Source organism: Cupressus sempervirens, chromosome 10, assembly GCF_028749045.1.
Source record: "Cupressus sempervirens isolate cs-2001-9-10 chromosome 10, ASM2874904v1, whole genome shotgun sequence".
In the NCBI taxonomy this organism is placed as follows: Eukaryota; Viridiplantae; Streptophyta; class Pinopsida; order Cupressales; family Cupressaceae; genus Cupressus; species Cupressus sempervirens.
In genome coordinates, this window is record NC_143127.1 from 890,720,491 (window position 1) to 890,747,179 (window position 26,689).

Genomic DNA, 26,689 nt, shown 5'->3' on the forward strand with positions numbered 1-26,689 from the left:
ATGTTGTTGGTATGAAATTGTGAAGTATTTCTTTTCATTTTTGGTTCCTTGTGCTGCTGACTTACTCTTACCTATGTTGTAAGTTCTAGTGTTACCACAATCAAATCTGTATCTCGTTAGTTAACATTAAACTTAGGAAAGCATGGTAAGATTTAGTAGTAACATAGATTACATAGAAGACCCAACTAGAACTAGACAAGCATTACAAACGTTACAAATTAGTCTGTCAATTGACCGGAAATGCTTGGCAAGACTTAGAGTAATAGAGACCTAAATGTTGTCTGTATGCCAAACGCAAACAAATACAATTTGAATGACATAATAACTTATACTCATTTCATTTCATGCTGTGTTATCTACGGAAACATCTAAATGTTCTTTACGCTGCTTGTGATATGACCTGGGTGTGTATTACTCCTTATGGTATGGGTGCAATGTGGCTTAAGGGAGGGTAGGGATAAAAATATTGTTATGAAATGGTGTTTCATGTGCTGGCCAAGGCTGGTTTGAAGGCCACCCACTTCAATACCTTGCTAGCATTTATAGATACGGAGTTCTAAAATATCATGAAAAACAATCAATATAAAAAAGCTCATTCTCTTTGTAACATTTTTGGCTTTCATTTTAATTTTATCTTTTCTTCTATTGTGAGAGGCAAGCTGGAGAGAAGTGCTATATTGAAGGCCATATGTGCAGGATTTAAAGGAACTACCGAACCTCTAATTTGTTTGATTGGAGGTAGATTCTTGGCACCTTTTATATGTAGTCTCATAAGATATGTGTTTAGGATATAGGTGTTTAGGCTTTCTTAATCCAATTCATGGTAATTGAAAACCTCCAAATTGATTTCTTAAAAACTACTGATTTTCGTAAAAAGAATATAGTATATTGTTTTATTCCTTTTTTTTGACTCAATTTATTTTACATGTTTATCTGGAATGCCATATTTTTACAAACTCTCGGCTGATGTAATCTATTTTTACCATTTATAAATACAGATATAGAGACAAATGAATGCTTGACAAATAATGGTGGCTGCTGGCAACACACAAATGCTAGTATGAGTGCTTGCAAGGTATATACCTATGAATAAATATTACATCCTAATTTAAATGTATGAAAATAATTTTCATTCTTTTTAAGCTTCATTCATCTCGAGGTGCAATTCAAAAACTCAAGAATAGTTGCTTTTGTTCTTCAAGATACTTTTAGGGGAAGAGTATGTGAATGCCCCCTCGTGTCTGGAGTCCAATTTAAAGGAGATGGCTATTTACACTGCGAAGGTTTGTTGAATATAATTCTAAATAAATTGCTTGCTATTGTATCATGATAGAAACGAAAGCAAATGATTTAAGAGTTAAAAGAACAAAATGGATTTTTTGAAAAGGCTTTAGAAACTTTCAAGCAAATACTATTGCTAATGATTTATTACTGCTCTATTTTGATATTTGATGATTGTCCATGCTTAAACATTTAATGTCATTATGGTCATATGAATGGATTCTTTGCCTTAGAACACTATCATCTTCAAAATCCTATATGAAATCTATATGACCATTTCATTTCTTCAATATGCCCTATGGATGTCCCTATCTAACTTTATATCTTTTAATTGCATATAATAACTAATTTATGTGCTTTTTCATGACTATGTTTGACATATTTACAGATTTGCGGACAAGAGCACACTACATGAATGTCTCCCTGCTAGGGCTTCATTGCAGGATTTTGAGTTGAGCAATGAGGTGGTAAATGACAAGGATCATGGGTTGGTGAGTTTTTGTGTTTGGCTAGATCCGAAAAAGGCATTCTACACAGGGGTGTAAAATTTATGCCATTACAAATTGTAATGGTAGGATAAGATGATATCATAATTGTTTTGGTTGCATAGTTATTTGATACATTGATAAGAAATCATTAAATGATAGTTAGAGTTAGTGAACTACGCCATTACATGATGATGATGAAAAGAATCTAGGAATATTTGGGTTTGGTGCTATAAAATGAACCTATAGTTTAAGCAAATGATATTTAAAATTTTTATTATGTGATTCATTAATGTACCTAGATGGTTAGATATGTTATAGTAGCGCTGCTCAGGTAGCGACTTTAAGAAATCCATAAAGGACCTAGGATTAAGTTGATTATTTTCCATTAATGTTTTATGAATATTTATGTTATGTGATGATATATCCATAATTTTGCTTTCTTAGAATGTAAATTGAACTTAATGTTAAAATAGAAGCTCTAATCATATGTAATGAATATGTAGTTGATTGTTTAAACAAAATATTTGCACCTTTATTTTGGCTAGATTAGTGTCGTCGTCTTGGGTTCCTTAGCGGGGTGTTGCACAAATAGTCCAAACAAAAGAATGGAAGCAATCTGATTTTCTGTCTTCCAATATTTTGCAGCTTGAACTTCTATCTGAATAGTACAATGGATTAGCTTTGACTCTTGTTGAATCTCTTTCTAGGTATATTGGCTCTGTGTTATATTATAAAAATTGACATACTTTAAATGTATCACACACATCAGGCAGTTGTTCACACCAACATGATGTATTTTAAAAAATGAACACAGTATTATTTTCTAAAGAAATTAGTGAAATTTACAACAGACATGGAAATGTTGTTGATATTGGCCTCAAATAATTTGACTTACCAATCATTGTAAAAAGGCAATGATCAATGTAGATATGCATATCTTTGGACAACCCAATCAATACAAATGAACTGTTAACTATATCAGTGTTGGATTTAACAATTAAGGGACAAGACAACATAAATTTATATTTTTGTTTCCAGTTCATGAAAAAGTTGATTGATACATGCGTTATTGCCCATAGACAAATGCTTATGCTGCTTTGGAACATTTCCAATAGAGTACACTGATATACATTGTAACATTTGTGTTTTGAGTAGAAATACATCTCCTCCCTATAATTAATTCTTTAAATGAGAGTAGAAATATTTCCGTATCTCTCCTATCTCCTACCTAAAATTAATAGAGACACATGAACTCTTTGAACAAATTCATCTAGTAGTCATCATGGAACCAAAACTAATTGCGACATGTATGCAAAATGTGGAAATATAGACGAGGCACATGAACTCTTTGAACAAATTCATCTAAGAAATGTGGTATCATGGAATGCTGTAATTGCATGATATGTACAAAATGGATTTTTTGAAAAGGCTTTAGAAACTTTCAAGCAAATACTATTGCTAATGATTTATTGCTGCTCTATTTTGGTATTTGATGATTTTCCATGTTTAAACATTTAATGTCATTATGGTTATATGAATGGATTCTTTGCCTTAGAACACTATCATCATCAAAATCCTATATGAAATCTATATGACCATTTCATTTCTTCAATATGCCCTATGGATGTCCCTATCTAACTATATATCCTTTAATTGGATATGATAACTAATTTATGTGCTTTTTCATGACTATGTTTGACTCATATAATTGTGATCTCTCTAGCACTATGATGTCATTTAATATGTCTTGCTAAAGCTTGTAAATTTTGTTTCTTTTGCCATATCATGTAATATATCTTGCCTTGTAGCTTATATGTTTTGAAATTGCTGTTAGGCCTTGTAGCTTATATAATTTGATTGCTGGAGAGCTTCTAGAGCTAAGCAAGAAGATCATTGCACGAGTTATAGCTATGCGTTCGGGTATGAAAATTGTATATTTTAACTAGACTTTTAGCTTATATATTTTTAAATTTCTTTTAGTGGCTTAATGTTGTAAGGTCTCTTGAAATAAGACCTTCAAGTGGTTGGTCAAAGTTTTACAAATAATCTTATCCACAAATTTTCCTAGAGCAATTGATTGAATGTTATAAAAGGTGATTGGGTTAAATGTCTTAGGAATAAAGTCAAAGAAGGTATTTTTAAAATATTAAAGTATTTAACTAGGTCTAAGAAGATTTGTGTACTTTTGACAGTTTTGCTTAGTTTGTGAAAGTTGTAGACCAAAGTTTTCATAGCTCGATTTTTGCTTCCTGTGAAGAATGATCATGTCAGATAATATAAGTAAAGAACAAAATAGGGAGACAATCGCTAGATTGTGGTCTAACTTGAAAAGAAAAGGTGATGGAAAATGTTATTGTCCTTGCAAAAATTGTAAGGGCTTAAACCGTAGAAGATTACTAATCAAAACAATTAAGAGATATTGTAGGAAGAATGGTCACATTGAAGGGGGGCATGACTATCATCCACTGGTAAGTTGTTCATTATGTCATTTTAATAATTTATATACATATGAAATCACTTGATGATGAGTTGATGATCATGGTTTATTGATGTTAATCAATTTTATATAGGTTGATCTCCCTAGGGAAGTACATGATATGAACCACAACAATTCAAAGAATATGGTTTTCGAAGTGGAGGAACATGGAGGTGCGAATATCCAAGGTGAAGATAATGATCACATGGAAGATGACTATCATGTGTTAGAAAACACGATTGAAGATGATGGTATAAATACATTGATCCATGACACATTTAGTCCGAGCGTATCTAATCATGATGATGATGATAGCCTCGATGTACCTCTACTTGAGAAGGCATACGAGCTCCTATAGAAAGACTCCCAAACAACTCTTCTCTCTACTTTATTGTTGTTGAACTTGAAGGTTATGAATGGTTTATCCAACATAACAATGTCACGTATGTTAAGGTATGTCATATATGTCTTTATAGTTAACAAAGGGTGAATAATGTACCACTAATATTGTTTATATTAATAACTTATATTTTTTGTTGTAGATTAATAGGCGAGTTTCTATTACCACCATCAAATATTCTACCTCACTCATATCGAGAATTATCTGCTGTTATGAAAGATATTGGAGTGGAATATGAAGCAATACATGCTTGTCCCAATGATCATATTATATATTATAAAGAACATGAATTTGCAACACAATGCCTTGTATGTCATATGAGTAGATATTGAACAGATCGACTAACAAAAAAGGTGCCTCAAAAGGTTCTTCATTACATCCTCATTATTCCACAGATGCGACAATTATTTAGGTCTAATAGCTTGGCTCAATTTATGGATTATCATGCACACAATAGAAGTCGAGATGACATTATTCGAATCCCTGCAGATGGTTTGCCATTTATGCACATAGAGGAAAAGTGGCAACACTTCAAAGAAGAACCTATTAATCTCAAGCTTTCATTGGCAGCAGACGGTCTCAATCCATTTGGAGAGATGAGATTTGTTTACTCGGTATGACCTGTTTTTGTTATCAACAATAACATTCCTCCGTGAATGTCAATAAAGAGGGAGCACATTATGTTGGCAATGATTGTTCCAGGTATCTTATCATTTGATAGTTATTAATTTACATGTACTTACAAATCTTGCAGTAAAATGGTCACAATAATTATGTGGTGTTACTATTCATTCAAGTAGGTAAATATCAAGTTAAAGATATGAATGTATATATTGAGCCTCTTATCGACGAGTTGGTGGAGTTATGGAACAGTGTCACTATGTATGATGTGTCTAGACCAATAGGACAAAGACAATTTCAATTCCATGCAATACTTGCATGGACAATACATGATGCCCCAGGGCTAACACATTTTTGTGGTATGTTATAGTGAATTCAAGTTGCACACGATAATTCTAATCATAAAAATCAACATATTTAATAATCCAATCATATCATTATCTTGTAGGTCTTCAAACAAAGGGAACATTTGCATGTCCAGTTTGTGGTCCAAAGATGAAATCTCGTCATTCAAAAAGTTTAGGAAAGCAGGTGTTTGATGAGTGTAGACACTTCCTCTATAGGAATCATAAGTATCGAAGTACAGAAAAACATCTTTTCAATAGGAAAGAAGAGACTACATCAAAGCCACGAAGAATGACACCTCACCTATGGAAGTTGGAATATAATAGAATTAATTGTCAAGGTAATGTCGTTCCACCTAATGGTTTATGTTCGTAATTTATATATTTCTATTGTAATTTTTGTTTACTAATTATGTAATTGATGATCGTGAAGGTCGTCAAGGCAGTACTGACAACCTTCCAAAGGGACTAAAAAGCTATCCCAGACAATTTAGTAGGTTTTCCTACTATGAGCACTTACAAATTGTGTATTTGTTTGATACTATGCATATTGGAAAGAATATAACAGAGACATTGTGGAAAATATTGGATGGAAGGCGTGACAAAGAAAAAATTGTCAAAATTTGTAATGACATTCATGAATTCAATCATGCATTGAAGAATTTCATTCACTCAAATAACAATAGAGATCAAATTAATATAAGTGCCCTTCCTTGGTTATTAACGGAGCAACAAAGTGATGCCATAAAAGAAGTCACATGAAAAATTTGATTTCCCACAGGATTTTCTGCGAACATAAACAATCTCATATAAAAAAAAAGTGAGTTTGGGCCAGGGTTCAAAACGCATGATTGGCATACTTTCATCAAGGTAAGTTATGTTCTTGTGTATTTACAATATATTCATAAACTACATATACTGTTCGTTATGTTATGTTAGAAAAAAATGAAATGATTGGTTTATAATTACTGTAGTACGTACTTCCTCTATCTCTCCTAGAGCACTTCAATAATAACATCAAACAAGTGATATATGATCTTAGAAAATACATGAGGTAAGCAGTAATATCTGTTCAATTTGTTGTATATATTTATTATATTCACGATTTGTTTTTCTTGCTATGTAATCTATTGTATATTATTTTGTAAAGTCTCGTATCTATATATTTTTTTGTGACTTGAATCTCTTAATGTAGGTGGTTGTCATCTAAAGAAATCCATAAAGAAGATATAAACTATTGGAAGAGAAGAATTCCTCATTTACTGTGTGAAATGCAAAAGTGTCTACCTCCAACTTTTTTCAATGCTTAGGAACACTACCTCATACACCTAGTTGAGGAGATTGAATTGTGTGGACCTATACACACTAGGTCAATGTGGACGGTTGAGAGGCACTTGAAATCTTTGAAGGATTTGGTTCAACAAAGAGCACATCCTGAGGGTTCTATGGTAGAGGGATATATGGTATACCAGACTATGGTGTACATTACTAAATATCTTCCTAAGTTTGCATCAAATATCCATGTAGATCAAATTTTGGATCTTGAGCCTTTTAAAAAATTAGAAGGGGAGTACTTGATGGGGAAAGGTACATTGAGGAAAGTGAGAGGTAATAAATTAAAAGATGTTATTGTAATAAATTATTTCTTAATCTTCAAAATAAATCGGTTATAAGTTGTCTATTTTTTTTTTGTATAGGTGCTCGAGAGTGGGATGCACTACATTTGTATATTGCAAACAATCTTGATTGGATGATGGTATGGATTGAACGATGTCAACATTCTGGTCGTACATTAACATGGGAAGGTGTATCTTCATTGGTTAAAGAAGCTCATCGTAATGGAGATTCCAGTGTTACGCAAAGGAAAATAGATTTAACATGTGGTTTAAGAGATTTCCAGGTACGTACAAATTTATTAATCACCCATATGTTTATCAACTCATGATACAATAATTTTTTATTGCAGGTTAAACACCACAAGGCTATGTTCTGTAATGGTTATAAATTTCGCGTCAAAGTGTTGGATGACACGAAGAAAACTTGTGATTCAAGAATAATTGCAGTCTTTCAAGTGACTAATATTTCATCTAGAAATGACTTACATCCTCGAGAGTCTAAAAATTGATACTATGGCATTTTGGATGATATACTTGAGTGTGACTTTAGTTCCTTCAAATTAGTACTCTTCATTGTCAAATGGTACAGGCTACGACTTAATCCAAATGATCCTAATAGAACTGTTATTGAACATGATAATAGATTGACAATGGTTAATACAAGGTCGTTTGAGCCAGTTGGGGATGAGCCCTATGTTCTTCCAAGCCAATGTGAGCAAGTATTTTACTTAGAGGTTCCGCATAAATCGGTTGGTCATTTGTTGTTAGACATGAACCGAGAGGAAGGCCGATAAAGTATAATGCGATGGAAGAAGAAGATATCGAAGAAGTAGAAGATGATGTAGATGGTGATCACGATCGACAGTTATTAGATGACGTTCCTGACACAAATTTTCATGAAGAAGAAGAAGAAGATGATGACGATGATGCTGCTATTGATGATGATGATGAAGATGATGTTGATGTTGATGATGATGAAGTTGATGACGACGACAACAACGACGATGATGATAATGATGATGATGATGGTGAGGATGATGATGATGATGACGACGACGACGACGACGACGATGATGATGATGACGACGACGACAACGACGACGATGACGACGATGATGATGACACCAACCAAGCATCTTCATAAGATCCCTCTCCTTGATCCAAGCCAACTCCATAACCTATCAGAGTGCACACCAAATCCTTATGCCACCTTAGGTTCTACATCTTTGGAATAATCCCATGAATGTCCCTTAATCCATCCAATGGATTCATCCAAGCAATCTAATCAACAAACTATCAAATGCTCACAATGCCTCAATAGGTGCCAAAATTGACTTCACCTTAACTAGGTGTTTCCTCCACCTCCACACACATCAAAAAAATTCAAATAGCATGTCCCCAAGGTGACTAAGCCCTCAACTCATCAACTGATACAAAAACCCAGTTTTAGCCCTTCACTAGGCTACTTCCCTAGTAGGCTTATAATTGAGCCTGATTTAAGTGTTATATTGTGTACCTTTTAATGTTTTTAATTTTTATGTGATGCTTATGATGGATGTGATTATGATTATGATGTGATTATGCTTATGATAATTGAATTACATTTGCAAGAAACTAAACCCCTTTCAGGAGCATCCCGCACAGTCTCATGGATCGACAGGTATAAGTCAATACTCCTTATAGATAGTGTATTTAATACACTTATCAATAGTAAGATTGATTTCTTCTAAGATCTCTCCCATTTGCAGGTACCAACGAATAGGTATTTGTCAGAAGTGTCTTCCTCGAGTGAGGGAAATATAGGAATAGAAGAGGAAAGTGAGACATGCAGTTTATCTAGAACAGGGAGATTAACTAGAGGTCAAAGGACTAGAAGAAAATTCAATAAACGCATGAAATTTTTCCTTGCTCAAGGGGGGTCATGTTCTTATGATGATGAGATGGAAGGTGACATCGAGGTGCCCTTGAGGTACCAACATCTACAGAAACATTGGGTACCCAAGGAACTTCCTCCAATAAACACTAATTTTTGTGTTAACGAGAGGATATATTGCATAGCACCATCATCATTACATGGTTTGGGCCTATTTTCTATGGATGGCATAAAGGTGTCTTACAAAAAATTTTCTAAATTGATGTAGTATGTTGGACCATGTTATGATTACAAAAGTTGGATGCATATTGTTCAATATAAAAAAAGTATGCGTAGGTATGCCCTCTCGACAAATTATATACAACAGCAAGACAATAATCAAAGTAAAAGTGTGGCTATATACATTGATGGAAGGCCAAAATCAACAAGGAATATTGTAGGTTTTATAAATAGTACATGACCTGGGTCAACTATAAAGCAACCCAACTGCATATTTGAGGCGCGCGAGGGAAATCGTGTATTCATCCATGCAATAAAATCAATACGTGCAAGGGAAGAGCTTCTTATTGATTACAATTTGAACCGCATAGATACAAATGATGCTACTATCATGGGGGTGGTACATACTATTAAACCAACTTCTAATCAATGACTCCAACATACCATTTAGTCAATAAATTTTTGGCTAACATTTTTATACTTGATCTTTGACACAGGGGCACAATATGGAGCAACCGCCCAGAGGGGATGCTGGCGATGTTCTTGGCTCATCTACACATGAGCAGGTAAAACTCATTGTAATTGTGCAAACTAGATAAAAAAAAAATGTTATTTTTTTAATGTTGTTTTCTTCATTGTTTTGGAGTAATTTTGATAATACTAATACTATTGTTGTCACAGAGGGCCAGTGGTCGGAGGGAGGGAAAGGAACCTGCAGTCCCTCAATAGCCCCCCCCTTGAGGAGGACCCTTTCTATATTAATTTAGCAGAGACCGATGACCTGATTGGTTCGATTAAAAAGGTGCTAAAGAAAATTGGCAGAGAAATTATATGTTTGGCAACCATAAAGCCTACTACTCAGGAAATAAAAGATAGGGAATCTGAATTGTTGCACACCTCTGAAACCTTAAAAGTAAGTATTAATGAAATTTTTAATTATAACAAGAGTTCAATAATGGTTTTTATGTTATGCTCTTTTATGGAATTAATTAAAATATGGATGCGTTGTCTTTACAAAGTTTTTTGCGTGATTTTGAGCCCCATTCCCATGATGAGGGCGCTATAGTGGTTTAGGTAGATCACATGTTCCATTTCCCACTTGTGTTTTCCACTAAATATATATAGGAATGATCATAATCATTGACAATACATGCTCGAACAATCCTTTTTTTTAATGCTCTAACAATCTTGTCTATGCTAGTCCACGCGTTCTATATTTATGCATGCTCTAACAATTTTATTCTTTAGCTTCAAATCAATTGTATCCTATGGTGACATCGCCTCCATCTAGGACAACCACAAATCTCTTTTCGACTGCTGAGTCGGCAACACATAGCTTATAGGCATTGACTATTGCACCATCTATAGGTACACAAATCTCTCTTTCTCTCTCTTTTGTTATGTGTTTAAGTGTTATGTGTTTATGATGTAGATTGTAATGACCCCCCTTTGGTAGTCACTCAACGTTTAAACTTTTTCACAATTTTATGATTCCAAACCATAAGAACTTGACTCCATTCATAGCTTAGATATACAAGGTTATGTTATAAGTCAGTTATGAAAGATTGTAATATTGAAGATCATCTTCTCTTGTAGTATATTATCACAATTATATTATGATGCAGAGTCTAGTAGCCACTTCTTCTACTAGCCTTCAGAAGGATTTCACAATCCAATTTTTGGATCTAGGACTTGGTATAAGTTCCCTTACCCACACTGGGTATACACAAATAATAAGCCCAAATAGGGCAATCCACTTCAAAAACTTCACTCACTAACACAAGCAACGGTGATAGAAACCAGGACCTTCAATCCAACCACAATCCTCAGTTTGTTTGGAATCTACCAAATCCACAACAATCCTTTGCACTTCTAGGCCTACAATCCTTGTAGCCTTTCCAATCTGTTTTCTTGTATTTTCACCAACTATCCCTCTATGGCATAGGGACTTCTCCACTATTTTAGGCACCTCTTAAGACACTTGCTAGAATCGCAAAAGCTTCTAGGATGATCTTGCTCCAGCACCCTCCAAACTGCTGCTTGGTACCTAGGCCTAGTTGATCAAGTTAGGCTAGGGCTTCAAGGAAGGATGGACTAGGTGGGTTCCCAAGACCTCCTAGGTTAGGTGCCGTGCACCATATTCATGTGCTTGATCATGCAATGAGATGTGAATAAATATTGCTTTTATTGATGAAATAATTGTCTAATATAATGTCCTTGATTTAATAGAATGGTTAATGTGATAATAAATCTACAATGATGTAGTTGATATTTCAGATGAGCCTTATAAACTTACATCAAGTATGATTCTATTTCTAATGTGTATGAGTTACTTCATGATAAATGGAGTTGTCTTGCTTTGATCTTCCTTAGTAGTAATCAATGCTTTCATCATCTTCAATTATATATATATATATATATATATATATATATATCCATTGCCAAGACTATGTTGTAATTATTGGCTCTGATCTATATCTGATTTGCCGTCTTCCCAATAGTCACCCTTCATAAGTTACTCAAGGATTCAATACTGTCTTGGAATCCACTCAAGGAACTAGAGTTCAACTCAAGGATCAATAGGAAGTCCCTGAATTTAGGATATCAACCAAATACTCCTCTGTAATAGGTTCAGTGCCTTGATTCATTTTGAACAACTTTCAATTCACTTTGTCCATGTTTCAACTTCCCTTTCATTGGGAACACTCCTAATTCACCCTTCATGCAATCAACACTTAATCTCTATCTTCAAGGATTCTCCTAATCCTTCCAATGCCTCAATAACCTTAAAACAACATAACTAAGGAGTTCCAACCCCTACCAAGCATCAACTCTATACCAATCTTCAAAACTGCCTTTTGTAGGACTGTCCTATTAGCCATGTCTTGCAAGCAAATTGCATTTTTCTTCCAAATTTCTCAAACACCATGGTAACTTCTCCACCTCTTCAAAGACCCTTTAATGAGTTCTTAAACCCCTGCAAATATCAACCTTTCAACTTGTGACTGATGAACCCTTCTATGGCCGTCTCTACAATCAGTTAGGCCTAATTAGCCCTTGCCTAACAAAGAAATTACCTTTTGTGCTTATTATCAACCTCCCAAACCTTTACACAACCTTAAGGCATCTAATAAATAGTAGGATTCCTCAACTTGTTTAACCCTCCATGCATTTCTAGATACTTTTCCATAAAACCCTCCCTTTAAGGGTTTCTAGCCTAGGGATTCCTAGAAAAGACCCTAAATCAACTTATAAAATCTTTCTAATGGATCAAAATTTTTTAAACAAACCCTCTAAGATGTTTTCAAGTAGTATTTAGTCATTCCAACCCTCAGATCATCATATTCACCATGTGGTGCCTTGCAAATGCACCTTCATTGTTTGGTTTAACAGTCACCCTGCCGTTCCTTTCTTTGTTCACTGTCACCTACATCTAAATCATGTTAAAGTAATCATATTTACAAGCCTTAGTACCTCTCCCAAAAGTTACATTTTAATCACAAAAAGTGGGAGAGGCACATTTTCCCAAATTACTTCAAAACAGTGACAGACTGTCACGTTTCCTGTGACAGCAGAGATCTAAAAAGTAGTTTTGCTTGAGAATAACTTACAAAACCCTTGCACAAAGTTAACCAAACATGAAAATCTCTTCAAGAAGCAAAATAGTAACTTTTGAATGGCAAGAACCTTATTGAGTTACTAGTCTGAATCTTGCAAATTAGAAAATTGTCCCTGTGACAATGAAGTGCAAAATTCTTTTATTTATATCTTTTCTTCGTACACACACACCCCTTTTCTTGACTACAACACTTGTGTCTTATAAAGACCTTGCTTTTCAAGCCTTTTTCCCATCTAATTGACTCATCAAACTGAACAAAGACTCCTTGGATGCCAACTGCCCTCCATAACTGTCTTATGACAGCAACAAACAATTTTTTTTACAACTTTTTAACATCAATTATCATTTGTTCTTTTATACTTCATGAAAAAGACTTATGAAACTTATGAAAATTTTTGCAATAGGAGCTACAACATCATTTCTTGGATGTTCCTATGTTCCTAGTATGGAAACGGTGAAGGATGTCATATTGATCATCAACGACGATGAAGACATTCCATTAAAAGTAGCCAAAGTTCTAGGTACTTTAAAGTTATTATTATTCTATAGTGATATAATAGTAATTTAGTTTTTGATAACTCTTCATCTACTAATGATTCCATGATTTTTTTGTAGGGAATGATGTTTTTTGGAGAAAAATTGGTGATGAGTGTTTACGAATATTCGGGCCCACCTTACCTGGTGGAACATCATATCCTAACTAAAACCACAAACCACTATTTTTATTTCATATCATTGCTATAATAGTTTTCCTTTTCATCTATTTCTTGAACTATATTAAAGGTAGCTTCACTTCATTTATGAGTCTAACATGTTTTTTTTTACTTAAAAGGTGGAATAACCAAAAAAAGAAGTTGAAGGATGATCTTATAGAGAGCATGACCCAACTTTTTGGACCTCATGCATTCGAAAGAAACAAGCTCCTTGAAAAAGATGGTTTATGTTTGAAGTATATTAGGGACCGGTACAATTTTTTTATTATAGGTTAATCCTAGGTACGAGCGTCCGCCCTATGAACTTGAGGTTGAGTGGTAGGCTCTGATTTTGGATGGAAAGTATAAATCTGACATGAAAAAATAAATTACACCAGTAGAGAGTAGAGCAAGGTATGTGATACTGTTAATAATGTAATTATGTACTAATTAACCTCTATATTTATCCTATCTAACATATTTCAAACTTTTCATAGATTGCCTGACACATCAAAGGCAACAAAGGAAAGACTAGAAAAGCACGGGACACACAAGCTCGGCTCTGGTGGTTTTTCGAAACTTCAAGCACAAATTGAAAGTGTTAGTAAATGAAAAATTGTATCAATTTTTTTATATATTGTGATGGAAATTGCTAGGATAGACTAGCTTGTCTATGCTCCTGATCCTCAACTTGGATCTCAGTGTTCCTCCACACCAATATATGATGTAGAGTAACATGCTTTGGAAGCACCAACAAACTCCTAGCACCTTGGAACAACTAAGCAATTCAAGTTATCACCCCAATCCTCCATTCTCCACAAGAAAATTCAAGGCTTGATTCACCTTCAAACAAGGAACTAATCTGCTATTATAACTACTCCTTTAATTCATGGACCCAACTCATCACATAAGGCTACATACTAGTTACTTCTCCCTTGTACCATTCAAGGCCTCATATGCCCAACCTTGACACCAAGTGTTTTGGATAAATCCAACCCTCTAACATAAATGGAAACCAAAACAAACATCAACACAACCCAAAACAAATTAGGTCTAAGGCAAACTTGTTGTTACCAGTCACAGGGCAGATTGCAGCACTTGACCTTTATTCTACACACCCAACCAAGAGTGCAATTGGATCCTCGAGGACTCCCAAACACCAAAGATAGTTTAGAACAACTCCAACATGACCAAAATAAGGTGTAACAAGGGTTGGAAACCCTGCTAACTATTTACCATGCAAACTGCTGCAACCAACCTAACAAGCACTTAGGTTTCTTAACACTGTTTTTCACCAACAACTCAAAATGTTTACAAAGGACAAGGAAAACAAAAATAAAATTCAAACACCCTTTTTAAAGAGCCAAAAGGCTCCAAAGTTTCAAAATTCTACTCCACTCTAGCATACCCTAACCTCAATCATACACTCAGGCCTAATTAACAACTTTAGGCTTGGTCTACAATGAAAGGGTTAAAAATATGGGTGCATGGGTCAAATCTTCAACTTTAGTATGTCCTCCTAGCCAAATTTGAGATGCCTTGCCTCCACACCAAGTCCCAACTTCCCTTTTTCACTCTAACTCATCAAATTGCAACAAACAAGGTCTAATACATGGGTCTTATTAGAGCTAGGGCTTGCTCTTAAAATTACCTGCTGCAACCTCCTGCTTCTAGGCTTTTGACATATGATAAAACATTGCCTTAGTTTGCTCCATACCAAATTGGAGAAAATTCCAATTATGGGAATTCAAACTAGGGCCATTTCTTCGGCCACAACCCTTGTTTTGAGGGTTTCATAGGCAACAAGAAAGAAAAATGGATAACTTGAAAATGCAAATAGATCTTTCCTTGAAACTAATGCCAAAACTTCTTAAAATGAAAACTCCAACTTTTCAATGCAAAATAGCCACTGTACAACCTTTAGGACTCCGTACAGTATGGAAAAAAGTCAAAATAGCCCAGAAACAACAGATTTTATTGATTTTAAAGCAAGTACATAGATTGTTATTCATCCCATGGATGTTTAGAGCCTTTATAGGCTTGTACAAAGAGGGTAGAACCACCCCATGGCAGTTGTAGCCGTTGGGAGTGGTTTCTATTAAGAGTTGTAACATTTTGCAAAAAGTTGCTAATGCAACTTTGCAACTTTTGTATTTCCTTTTGATATTTTAACTACCCTCCATTGGTTGATGAAACAATGCAAGTAAAATTCACCATACCATGCAAAAATGCAGGGCTCAGAGTTCAAGAGATGCCTCACAGAAGAGGATAAGAGAATTGGCTTCCAATAAGGCTATAGAGCTGTGGTTGAATGGCTACGAGCTGAAATCAGTGTGGAAGGTTCTAATAATGATGCATCTGAGCCATAGGTAAATAAGCTAAATGAAATTTATTTCAAATTGAATACTTTACCAATTAGTCTATTTAATGTTAAGTTCCAATATAAAGTGAGTATATCTATTTTAAGCAAGCAATGATAACAATGCATAGGATGTTGGAATGCAGCCTGACAATCCTCCTACACAATCTGTGGATGCTGAAGGTTCGCATAATGTGCATACCAGTGGTGGATGTATACATTTGCTATTAATTTTTTTATATGTAATTGCAATTGGTGTTTGGATTAACATAACATTTTGTATAGCAGTTGTAGAGGATCGAGGGGTTGATGTTCATGAGCATGTTGACGTTGAGTCTAGACAAAATGATGTGGTCAGATTAGGTAAAGAGCGCCATAGTTATGTTATTTAAAATAATTAAATACTTGTAACAATTATAATAAATTATTTTTAATTTAACTCTTTTATTTGTTATTGCAGAGGAACCCCCTTTGCAACAACATCAAAATTTGAGATCATCAAGAACAGAGAACATAACAACTGATGAGGGGGGAATTGATGTTGACACTGATGCTCCTCTTACAACTTACATAGAAAAAATAAATAGAAAGAAAAAAAAGAAATGATTGTCATCTACATACCTTAATTGATAATGACTGAATTTTATGTCTCAATAAATTTAATTATGTGCTAATGAATGTTCATGAATTATGTGTTAATGCAGAATATTGATGCATGTTGCAATGTAACGAATCTAATATGTTAATGAATGTTATCATGTGGTATTGATTGAATGTTACATTTTATTAATAGTTGAAAGAATGAATGAATGTTAGATGTTAGCGGGGAATGTAGAGTGATGTTAAGGGGAGGGGGGAGGGGCCAAATGAGCTTCCACCTTCACGTGGTTGGCCCTGTTTAATAGAGAATATTAAACTATTCTCAAAAAAAAGTGAAGCTCAATAAGATACTAAATATTTCTCTATTTCTCTAAAGTAGGTTTCATATCATATGTTTTTATTACTTTGCAGGTCAAGCCATTGATATGGGTTGCAGCTCAAGTAGAAAAGCATTCAAGAAGTCGGGTTGAACAGTAGGAAAGTTGGATTGAAGAGATTGAAGATCGATCTTTACTATTACATTCTGATAGGGTTTGATTAAAACTTTCTCTAATGAAAAGATGTAAATCTATCCTTATTCAATTTATATACTCCACATTTAAAAAAAATTACGGATTCAATGTTTAATCTTTTCGATCCAACTATCTTCCTATTCAAGCCTATCCTAATTGGATTTGTATCCTCAGCATTCAACAAAGTTATGAATTGTATCCTCGTTTTTTTTCCTAAATTTCACCACAACTTCCTAGTAGGGTGTTTTATATAAGCTATTTCTTGCAACTTTTACTTAAAAGATCTATTACTATTCATGGCTTTCCTAAACATTGTTTCTTGTTTATTTATTGAAGTTAGCTTGGGTTGTATCTTGATATGTTTTATGTTTTTATTTTAGTGAAAGTTGCAAAGGGCTAATATGAAATTACATTTAAAAAAAAGCACATGTAAGCCAACTTTCATGGAGCTCCCTAATCATTTGTTGTTATGAAATTTTTCTATTTCAAACTGTGATAATAAATTATAATATCTGAATTTTGTGTTATTTTGTCATTCTGTCTATTTATGGTCTCAATGTTTCTTTTGAACACAAACTAGTTTCTTATTTCAGTTCTAAGGTGATAGGGAAAAAATTACTTCCCAAGCATGCCCCTCTGGATTCAGGGGTGTTCATGAAATTCACAAAACGGATCTTTGTTTTGTTGTTGTTGTGATTTAACTTCTGAAATGTGAAGTCTAAAGCTAAATAGTAAAATTTTAAAGTATGATCATGATAGTTTGATGGTTGGTCTTTTTTTTTGACAAGAAGAATGTAGAAAGGTCTCAACAGAAGGGCAGCAAAAATGGTTGGAACTTTCAAATAAATTTCATGATGCAATTAAGCTTTGTTCTATATCTGAATTTGATTTTTTGATATATAGATAAGACATCTACGCATTTTGATTCTCAGCAAGATATTTATGTTTTATTTGCCCCAGGTTGATTGCTAAGTATAGGCCTACTATGCCAATAATTTTTGTTGTCATCCCAAGATTGACAACAAATCAACTGAGATGGGGCTTTACGGGTACATTTCAGGTATGCTATACATATTAAAAAAGAAATTTGTTCTGTTTTTCTTCTACTTGAGTGACATGGATTAAAAATCAAAGTAGCTTTATTATTCGGTGTAAGTTTTTGTTCAAATCATTCAAGTAACGTTAATTAAATTAAAAATGATGAGATCAATACGCACATCTCAAAAAATTATGATGCTGCTTTAGTGCCATTAATATCCAGAGATATTTTTGATCCAATTAATATATTGATGTATTCAATCTAATGCCACATCATTGCAATCTTTCTTCATAATATTTGTTTTCATTGAACCTTCCTAATTTTATTGGCTTTTGCTTCCATAGTTTCACTACTTCTATATTTGTATAATTGATTTCACTACATGATATTGTAGTGCACAAAATATATATTGCACATTCCTAGTCCACCATAGCCGGAAAAGTGTGTGCATGTTCAAGAGATTGTTTCTATCATAGTTTATCTTTATAAGAAAGCTTCTGAAAAGAGCAATGTAAGGAATCAATTTTAGCAAAATTTTTAGTACTCAATGATTTAAGCAACATAAGTATGACATATTAAAGCCTGAGAAGGAGTGAGGCAAAGGGAGGAGACAAGGGAGGTGAAGCTTCCAACTACGTCATTCTCAACTACCTCCAACATCAAACCAAATCAAGACTCTTAAACCTTACGTAACTTCATTTGGTCACATCTTATATTTGAGTAGGATGGTGTCTTATTGGTGCTCCTTCCATTATTTCATGATATATTATTATCAAGCCATCCAATCAGCTATAGGACAAAGATGATTCTTGAACAATCAAATTAGCAATACGGTCGATCTGCATTGCATTTGGACACTTGGTTTGAGGTTCATCTCATCGATTCCCATTCATCACAAGATCTTTATCTGATTAGACCTCGATAGAAAACATTGAGATTTCTCGAGCCCCAAGCCCAAATCGTGCAGGCTTCAATCTCCACATATCATAAAGCTTGTATATAGAGTTGAGCATTCTCACGCCATCCGAGAGCTGATATAGGTGAAGCTTCCAGCTACAGGATGCTCAACTCTATATGCATGCTTTATGATATGTGGAGATTGAAGTCTACATGATTTGGGCTTGGGGCTCGAGAAATATCAATGTTTTCTATCGAGGTCTAATCAGATAAAGATCCTGTGATGAATGGGAATCGATGAGATGAACCTCAAACCAAGTGTCCAAATATAATGCAGATTGACCGTATTGCTAATTCGATTGTTTAGGAATCATCTTTGTCCTATAGCCGATTAGATGGCCTAATAATAATATATCATGAAATAATGGAAGGAGCACCAATAAGACACCATCTTGCTCAAATATAAGATGTGACCAAATGAAGTTACACAGGGTTTAGGAGGTTTGATTTGGTTTGACGTAGCTAGAAGCTAGAATTTTTTTTTTAAAGTTTTAATTTGTATTTGTCACTATTATGACATCAGCCACAAGAATTGCGATAGGGTTGCTGTAGCAATGACACCCAACTTCTATCGCAATTGCGACATCACCCACAAGAATTATGATGGGGTCGCTATAGCGATGACGCCCCAACTGCTCTTACAAGTACTTGGATGTCCGTTGCTATTGCAACATCAGCCCCAAGAATTGTGACAGGGTTGATGTCACACTAAAGTGGCTACATTGCGATGGATATGCATCATAATTGTGATGGAAGAGGATAGACGTCATAATTTGTGAATAAAAAATAGTGACATCTATTATTGTTATAGTGGCGACACATTGCTATCATAATTACGACACATAGCCATCGCAAATTGATGCCAAATGTATTAGTGCCAATTTCTAAGGATTTCCTTTAGACACCCCATCAAAGTTTATTTTAAACTGAGACTTAAGAGGAGGACACCATCTGATGGATAATCTTAGAGAAGCCTTAAGAGTGATGAGTGGTAGGAAAGGGGAAAGATGGGAACTTGAGGCCCTTCCACATCTAAATAATTTTTGAATCCCAAGTATTGAAAGCATGCTTACCTTCAAGTCTTTGAGCAACAACATTGACCATTTCGGAAAGAGATTTTTCAGGAAAGATCATGATAGATTCAATTGGTAAGGATTGTTGTCTGAAGATGTATTTATTTCTTTCCCATCAAATTGATAGCTTTCGGTGCAGAAATCTAGAGAGAGGAGAATAATGATCTTGAACAAAGAGTTGGCCATGATTGGAATAAATCCCAAAGGGAAGGAGGAAAGGGAAAAGAAACATTTAGTTTTTGCATTACAAAGGTCCAACATTCCCTAGAAAATGAGCATTGAAGAGATAAGTGATCAACATATTCCATCACCTTATTACAGAGAACACAATGGAATGATTGTGCAATATTTAGATGACACAACCTATCACTGGTTAATATCCTTTTTCTCAGTGCCAACCATGCAAAGCAACCAACTTTGTGGAAGATAACTTTATTGCAATAGAAGGAAAAAACTCTATGTTTGATTTTGATATTAGTCATGTGTTGAAGAGCCTTGTAACCCCTTTTGACCATATAGTTACCATCTGGTGAGGGAGCCCAAAATAGTACATCTTCATTGTTGGATAGATAAAAAATCCTCTTCATGAGGATATCTTTTAGTAGTAGTTTTTGGGGTCGGTCGATAGTCAGATCTGTAGTATCCTTCCATGTGACTTTACCAGTATAGTGATCAACAAAAAAGATAGAGTTGGCCAATGTATTATCCCATTGGTTTTTATAAGGAAACAATGCCTAATAGATTTTCATTGAGGCTGAGTGGTGGGAGCCCATTCCAGGAGTCATCCCAAAAGTCCACTTTATTTCCATAGTGAAGCTCCCATGAGAAAAACTTGGTGATGATATCCCTTGAAGAAAGCATGAAGTCCCAAATCAGTAAACCTTTAGGTGGATCTAGAGCTTTGATGATCTGTGTGGGATCATGAGAGTCTAGGTCTTTCTCCTATAGGATTTTACACCATTTACTGTGGGGCCTAGAAAACATATGCCAGATTAACTTGCCTCCAAAAGATTTATTTTGAAATGACAAATCATGAAGCCCTGCCACCTTCATCATATGGTGAAACCATCTCTTGGAGGGAGATTAGTGGGATATTATTTTTACATATCATGAAACTACACCACAAAAATTCTCTAATTACTTTTACTAATTGATAAATGATAGATCTAGGAGTTTGGAGAATGGATAACAAGTAGTTTGGAATTGCTGCAAGGATAGATTTAATGAGTAAAATTATTCTTGACAAGGACAACCATCGAACTTTCCAAGTTGAGACTCAACTCTCAATCCTTTCCATAATTGGATTCCAATATAAAAGTTTGTTAGGACCCATCAAGAATGAGATGCTAAGATATGAGGATGAAAGAACATCTGGAGTAAAGCCAAGAATAGATATTATGTTGGTTGCTAACTTCTTGGGAGTATTGAAGATAAACACCTTTGATTTTTGAGCATTAATGCATTTCCCTGATATGGATGTGTATAGGTTCAAGACCAATTTAATATATTTAACTTCTTGCAGATTGAACCTATCAAATAGTAATGAGTCATCAACAAAAAGGGAGCGATTGATTGAAATAGATGTGCCAACAATTCGAATACCTTGCCATAGGTTTTCCTCTTTTTTGTAGTTGATAATTATGCTAAATGCTTCAACCATTGTGATAAAAAGAAGAGGCAAGAGGGGATCTCCTTGTCTAACTCCTTGTGAAGAATGGAAAAACCCATCTGGGGAATCATAGATGATGATGGAGAAGGAAGCCCTAGAAATGCATGCTCTAATCCAATCACACCATTTGAGAGAAAAACTAAACCTCTCTAGCACTCTAAAGTATATAGCCTTTGTGATGATCTTGTAGATAGTATTGCAGAGGGATATAGGATGAAAATCTATAAATGAAGAGGGATCTTTGGACTTTGGGATAAGGAAAATATTGGTGGTACTAAAATGTTTAAGCATGACACCACTTTTTACGGACTCTTCTACTGTTGCTAGCAAGTCAAAGAAAATAAAATCCCAACATTTTTTGGTAAAAGAGACAGGTGAAACCATCTAGGCTAGGAGCCTTATCAATTGACATAGAGAAAATCACCTTATGAATCTCTGAAATGGTGAAAGGGGTCAACCAATGTTGATTATCTTGGTTTGAATTAAGAGAAGGAATGTCATCAAGAAGATCTTATTCTTGTGTGAGCACAGGGGAATGGGGGATGGGGGGATATAGAAGGTTTTAAAATTATTTGACCCCTTCCTTTTCAATGCCCAAAGGATACACAATTTCCTTATTTGACACTAAATTATGAATTGTAAAAATGGAGTTAGATGTCCTCCTTTGTTTAGTAGACAAATGGATTTTTTTTGTGTTCTTATCCCCTTGAGAAAATCAAAATTCCCTTGATTTTTGGCACCATTATTCCTCCTCCCTTGTGCACAATTCCTCCCATTCTTCCTGTAGTTCATTTTGTTTCTGAAATGAGGCCTAATCTAGGCCATGGTGAATGATCTAATTATTTATCTCTACAAGTTGCTGCTCCACAATTTTTTTTTGCTCAAACACATTCTTAAAGACCACCTTGTCCCAAACCTTCAATTGGGACTTGAAAAATTGTATCTTTTTGTGAAATTTGAACATTCTAGTCGCATCTTTAGGGGGTGAGTTCAACCACTAGAGTTTAAGTAGGGAGAGAATCTGTGGATGCCTAAGCCACATGCTCTCAAACTTGAAGGATGGTCTATGCTTATGCTTGGCTTTATCTTGATTGAAATAAATATGAAGTTGAATGAGAAAGTGGTGTGATCCTAATAGTGGAAAGATTTTAGATTGGATGGTAAAATCAAGAAGTTTCCAATTCTGAGAAATGAGAAATCGACCTAGGCTCACTGCTATCTGAAAAAAACCAAAGCGTCTATTGGTCCAAGTGAAGAGACCATTCTAAGGGGAAATGTCTAGCAAGTTATTATCTTCCATGAAGGAACCAAAATCTAGCATAGCTCTATGGGGAGGGGAAATACCTCCCAATTTCTCATTAATAGAGATGACAACATTAAAGCCTCCCCCAAGGATAATATTGTCATCAGGATGATGCTGAAATATGTTGGACATGGCCAACCATAGGTTTCTTATTTGAATAGTAGGTGTTGGGCCATAAACATTGAGGATAAAAAAGGACATTTGGGAATGTTGCATATGCATAAGCTATCATTTATTAGTTTTTTGAATAACATGAGCTTGCATAGATTTTGGATTCCACAATACTGCAAGCCCACCCAAAGCTCCAATGCTTGGTATATGTGTTAATTTCTAGATTGACCAATTAGAGATGGTTTTAGAGAAGTCCTTCTGAGATAATTTTTTTTCTTGTAGTAAAACTACATCTACATGCCAAGAATCAAGTTGTTTCTTGATTCTATTTTTCTTGTCAAGGGCATTAAGGCCCCAGACTTTCCATGAGAGGATCTTCATTGTTGACAAGGACAACATATTGTTCTCCTTGTTGCTCTTTTGCTATGAGAAAATTTCTCTTCCAATGTTGATTGGATACCTACAAAAACTTCTTTTTTGGCTTTAGTTCTTTTGGATTTTTGGCCTCCTCTACTCTTAGCCCCTTTCTGATCTTCTCTTGAGGCTAGGGGGGTTTGAAAAATTGACAAGATAACTGAAAAATCAAAATTTTCATAAGCTAAAGGGAGATCTACAGGTGTGTTTTTTTTTGGAACAATTTTTGTCTGAAGGGGGACTAATATACATTCCATGTCATTAGAATGTTCTTGTTGGTATTCTAAATTAAGACTTTCCTCCTTAGTCCCCTGTTGTATTCCTTCTCATAAAGGAGAAGAGACATGGTGTGTCTTATGTGAGGACTACTTTCTGTTAAGATAACGAAGAGTTTTGGTATTAATAAAATGGCCATTTGTCTCTTCTTCTTCTTTGATTTCATAAAACATTTTTGAGGCCATTGAACCCAAGAACTTAGAAGCTAGAGATTTTGCATCCTAGGAATATAACTTTCTTTTGGTAGAAGGAAAAGCATCCTTGGGATTCTTATAAGTCTTTGGCTTGAAGAAGGATAAATCAATTGGTTTGTTGAAAATGATAGTCTTAACCAAACAATCAAAATGTTCTCTTGAGTGTTTGTCTTGTTCCTTCTCCTATTCCTGCAAATTATTTGGAGGGTTGATAATATCTTGGTTGTCATTGTGATCCTCATTGTCATTAAGAGGGATTACAAAATCTTGGCGGTCATTGCAATCTTCCTTAAGCACATCCCCATCATGTGACTCCTTAGATAATAACTCTTGTTTGTTAATAACTTCATTGCTAGTGAGGATGAAGTTACTTTTTCAGGCATTGATACATTGAATGCTGCTAAAAAATAGGTAAATAATAGTGATGAACTGTTGAAGCTCAACATTTACAATAGGTATCGGTTGAGAAATAGAGGTAATATTCTTAGCATTAAGTTCCTTTGCATTGGTTTGAGGAGAGAAAATAGATTTTAGGGTTGATGATGTATTGGGTCTGTCACTGGGTCAGAACATTTGGAGAGGTTACTACAAAGCTTAGCTTGACATTGGGACTCAAAGTGCCCTAAATTTTCTCCATGGTTTGCCACATAATTTGAATCTAGTATTTGGATATGCTAGGACTAGGCCCCCCATTTAGAAGAGAATTCAACGGATGAGGTAAATGGCTTGGCAAGATTCAACATGACACACACTTGAATATTGAGACTAGGCTTTTGAAATGAAAGGAGATCATGCTAAACAAAAACAACAATCTTGTTGGTAATGATTTCAATAATGTGTAGGTCTCTATATTCTAGAGGTAGATCTGGGAAGGAAACCCAAAATGACATGAAGCTTGCTACTATCATCTTAGATTGAAAGTTTGGGATCTAGGATGTGGTGAACAAACCAACTCCTTTGCAGAACCATATATTTTTTTTATGCACAAAATCTATGTGATCCTTAGAGTCAAATAAAGAAATGAAATAATCGGAAGAGGAATCAATATGAAACAAATCTAAAAGCCCTAGCCAAACTATTTTACCCCATTCAGAAACAAGAGAGGTATGAAGGGAATAAGACTTCCAAAAGATACCTATTTGAGCATTGTGATGAAGATCTAAGATGCGAGTCTCCAACAAAGATTCTGGTAGAATAAGAGGATTATCTAGTATATTTTGGGTAGATACTTTTTTCCTCCAAACACTCTTTGGATTTTTTGTAAGAGCTTTTTTATTATGACCCACATGATTTGTTTCTTGTGAGATCTTAGAATGACCCTTGAAAAGTTTGTCATCCTCATGGTGCAAGGGCACATTATTGGGTGAACTAATTTTGGATGATTAATCTCCATGTTGTTTGATGAGGAAATGAAGCAAGGGAATTAGGTGAATACCCATGCTACCTCTAAATTTGAAAGTGTAGGAAAAGAGAGGGGAGAACCTTCACAAATGTCAAAAACTGGTTGGGGTTGTCATTGTCTTGCATGTAGTCTCTTTGGTTTGGTATGATGCCTATTCTAGCGACCCCTCTAAAACCCTTTGTGTTGTCCACCATCAAGTCTTTTCTAAAACTCATTGTCTACCTCTGCATCCATAGATCCTTAAGTAAAGTTTTAAGTACAAGAAAAACACAATTTCATCAAATATTAGAAAATAAATGAGAAGTGGAGCTAAGGAAAGATGACTAGCAACCTTTGATGATGCGCACAAATAAAAAAATAACATCAATGAGAAAAGAAGAATTTGACAACTCAATACACTTATTTTCTACTGATGATGCAACCAAGATGCACAATAGAACGATGTTAAAACTATTGAATTCCATCAATTTCACATTTACATTCCTTCTCCTTTCCTTTAGCCTTCTTCACTTCTTCAACCTTGGCTTAAAAGATCTCCTCAAACCAATTCCTAATTGTATCTTAAGACAAGCTCTTAAGAGGCATTATATCATTATCCCCCTTTCTTAGTTTTTCTAACATACACCAAGATCACCTACCTCAAGTGATCTAAACTTATTTTGATACCACTATAAATTAGAGTACATATGAAGAAAATGAATCGGTTCACTATAATCACAATTTACCTTTTCCAATCTATAATGCCTCACTCAAGAACCCAAAAGAAATAAACCTAATATGATACAAAGTTTATTGAATTTTTTTTTCTAATGATTTTAAACAAAATTAGAGTAACAATGTAAAAGAAATATATACAAACACAACATTTAGACAAATGCAATTAAAATACAAATTTCATTCTTGAAGGGTTTCTCCACGTTAAGTCATGTTTAAGAAAGTTTTATTAATAAGTTTAAGTCTCAATTACAACATCTATATCATAAAATGAATAAACACATACATAGTGTCATATACAAATACATAAAAACAATTGATATGATAAAGTACATTTAGATAATATCATCCATTGCTCATGTTGTAGGGTATGCAATAATAAATACAAGTACATCAATATAAAAGATACATGATAACATATATAGAGCACCTAAAAT